The sequence below is a fragment of the Vicia villosa genome, unplaced genomic scaffold, assembly GCF_029867415.1.
Source record: "Vicia villosa cultivar HV-30 ecotype Madison, WI unplaced genomic scaffold, Vvil1.0 ctg.001336F_1_1, whole genome shotgun sequence".
NCBI lineage: Eukaryota > Viridiplantae > Streptophyta > Magnoliopsida > Fabales > Fabaceae > Vicia > Vicia villosa.
The window spans coordinates 226,096-229,373 of NW_026705579.1; the positions used below are offsets into that span (position 1 = coordinate 226,096).

The 3,278-nt window shown below is 37.6% G+C and overlaps 1 long non-coding RNA gene across 2 annotated transcripts; it reads left to right on the forward strand.

Moving 5' to 3' along the window:
* Positions 1 to 302: 302 nt before the first annotated feature.
* LOC131634710 (uncharacterized) lies at positions 303 to 1,440 on the forward strand. 2 transcript variants are annotated; one of them, XR_009293641.1, is made up of 3 exons: positions 303 to 603; positions 745 to 907; positions 1,026 to 1,440. It is a non-coding gene; the product is annotated as an uncharacterized LOC131634710 (long non-coding RNA). The 2 variants fall into 2 exon arrangements; XR_009293640.1 differs by having other exon boundaries at positions 761 to 907.
* The last annotated feature ends 1,838 nt before the right edge of the window (positions 1,441 to 3,278 follow it).

Below are 3,278 nucleotides of genomic sequence, written 5' to 3' on the forward strand. Positions count from 1 at the left end.
TAAATTAGATTTTATTATTTGGTTTTAACAAAATGATTTAATCTCCATTAACAATTCAGATTAACATTAATCGTGCATATTAAACCCCTAAAACTCAATCATTTCAATATTAATCTCAATTAATAAAAAACAAAAGAAAGGGGTAATTAGGGTTTGTTGTTGTGACGCTCCCCCTTCTATAAGACCCTCTTTTTTCGTTCCCAGACGGTAACGACGCCATGGATAATTCCCGAACTCTCTCTAATCCATAAATGTTGAACACAAACCTATGCTAACAAAAGGCTTTGAATCCGAATCTACTATTAATTCTCTTCGATGTTCATCCGATTCACTTCCTAAATCCAAACCAAATCACAAACCCTAGATCTAGAGAGAAACCAAATCAACCGCTAATGGCTACGAATTGCGGATCAAGATCATGGGGAAAGCGCTCGGGAATGCTAGTACTACACCGTAACATCAAGAAAACAGAAAAATATGGAGGTGGAGAAGGTGATCCGAAAACTTACCTGGATGAAGATCAAGAGTGAGATGAACGAAAATGGTGGAGCTTCCGGTGCAAACTCGAGCGAAATAAACGCAACGAGCAGAGAGTTTCTTCAGGTGAGCTTTGATTTCACGTTCTTCATTCTTCTTCTTCCACCTTTCTCCATTGATTTTTTCTATGAATTTTTGAGAGCTTTGCGTTGTCGTTGATGCTGTTGCTCTGAGCTGAGAGTGTGAGACACTGATAATGAAACTCAGGTTTGGATGATTGCAGGTGAAGATGAGATTATGGAGAGGTTGCGAATCTATTGAAATGAAGAATGGTGTTGATCGATACTGACGGAATTGAAGGCTCTGCAGAAACCGATGGAGATTGAAGTGGTGAGAAGGTTGAAGAACAATGAAGAGAGATTCAGAGATGGTGAGAGAATCGAAGTTGTTCGAAGATTTTCATGTGAAGAAGATTGTGATTCTTCTGCAGCTTCAAGAATGAATGATGAAGGTTGATTTTCTGAGTTTTTTTTGTGATGATTTTGCAGGTTGATGATGAAGATTGAAGAAGATTAAAGAGTTGGAGAGTATTGAAGAACAGTGTGATTGGAAGAAGGATGATGGAGGATGTTGATGGAGAGTGGTGAAGAAGATGATTGGAGAAGACTGAAGAATGTGAAAGAATGGATCCAGAGCCTCAAATGGTGAAGCAAGCTATGATTTTATAGTAGTGGAGGAGATTCAATTTCTGAGGTAACTTCCTTTCTCTTCTTCTGTTAATCTGTTAAGAGTTGTGTAACTGATTTTTTCGAGGTTGTTAGGGTTCTGTTAGGTTATTCAGGAGTTAGTTAGACTCTGTTATAGGGTTGTTATAATTCTGTTTTTTTAATTGGTTAGGAGAAGTTGTGAACTGAATGTTTCTAAAAATCTGTTTGCAGTTGGTAGCTTGGTTTAGAAATAATGATGAGGGGTTATGAATAATGCTGTTATATAAGTTTTTTTTCCAGGTTATAACAGTCAACTAACTTGTGAGAATTGGTCTAGGTTATTAGCGGATATTTGTGGCCATTGAAGACAGTTAGTAGGTTAGTTGTGAACTGAAATATATATTGATTTGGGTCCTGAATCTTCTGCTGATATGAATATGGTTTGATGTGTGTGACTTATGTGTATTTTGCAGGTTCAATGATGAGGTTATTTGGAGAACAAGCACATGGTTTGAAGAATGAAGGTGGAAGTAATGAAGAGAATTAGGTTTAGGATAGGAATATTGACTTGTTAAAGAATGGTGATGTAACATAATTGTAATGGTTCTTTTTTCTTCTAGATGTAACAGGATCTGATTGGTATTGTAATCCTTTTATGATTTGTAAAGAGTGAGAGTATTATTTCTTGAATCACAAATGTCATTTGTATAAATCTTGAATGAAGATCTTTGAGTCAAACTTATACTCCATAATAATTAAATCCGAGTTCCACACTCATGTCTTGATCGAATCTCAACTCTGTGATACTTTGTACTTGGTATGCATAACAAAAGATAAATGAACTCATTATCACCTTGTTACACAATCCATGATTCATTTCTTGTACCTCACTCGATTGTATGAACCCCTTAAATTGGTGATAGATAGAATCAGATAAATAGAGTCAGAGAATGGCTCTTATTCAGCATATGAATAGTTATTATGAAAATCAAAGGAACCCTTGCATCCAATGTCCTCAATCATATTTTCAAATTATTGATGAGTGCATGATTTTATCGATGACCTAAAATGCAAATGATGTTAAAGTAATAAGCCAATTAATAAAAATAATTAGATGGGCAAATTTTGCGGTGCAACAGCTTCCCCTATTTAATCGTCTTAAACTTGAAGGTGAGATTGGCGCTAGCCTTTCGATCATTCAAGGTAGAAGAAGATTAAATACCAAGAGAACCTGAAAATTTGCCTGATGAGATAGGATCCACTAGGGAGGAAATGGTGTCAACTCCACTGAGGAAGATTGTATCAAATCTGGGTTGAACAAATTAACTCTGGGTTAGAAATGAAATATAACTCAACTCTGGGTTGAGTGGGAAAGGAGAAAAGATAACCGTCAACTTTGGGTTGAGTTTGAAAATAAACAATAAGAAATACCCGTCAACTCTGGGTGAGAGGGAAAGGCAAGCAATAATCGTCAACTCTGGGTTGAGTGGGAAAAAGGAGAAGCCAATTCTGGATTGAATAAAGGAGGACCGTTAACTCTGGGTTGAGTGAGAAAAGAACAAAAGGTGACCGTCTACTCTGGGTTGAGTGGGAAAGGACAAAAGATAACCATTAACTCTGGGTTGAGTGGGAGAAGATAAAAGGATAACCGTCAACTCTTGGTTGAGTGGGAAAAGGCAAATGACGACTGTCAACTCTGGGTTGAGTGGGAAAGAGAGATAATCAATTCTGGATTGAACAAGGGATAACCGTCAACTCTGGGTTGAGTGGGAAGAACAAAAGGTGACCGTCAACTCTGGGTTGAGTGGGAGGAACAAAAGGTGACCGTCAACTCTGGGTTGAGTGGGAAGAGGAATCAATAAGAAATATCCGTCAACTCTGGGTGAGAGGGAAGTAAGGAAGGATCAACTCTGGGTTGAATAAAAGATAACCGTCAACTCCGGGTTGAGAGGGGAAAGACAACTAACTCATGGTTAAAAGATGAAAGGAAATCAACTCTAGGTTGAACACAAAAACATCAACTCTGGGTTGAAGAAAGATGAACATGATTGACTATAGGAGATGACACCACAATGGTAACTCTGAATGATCCAG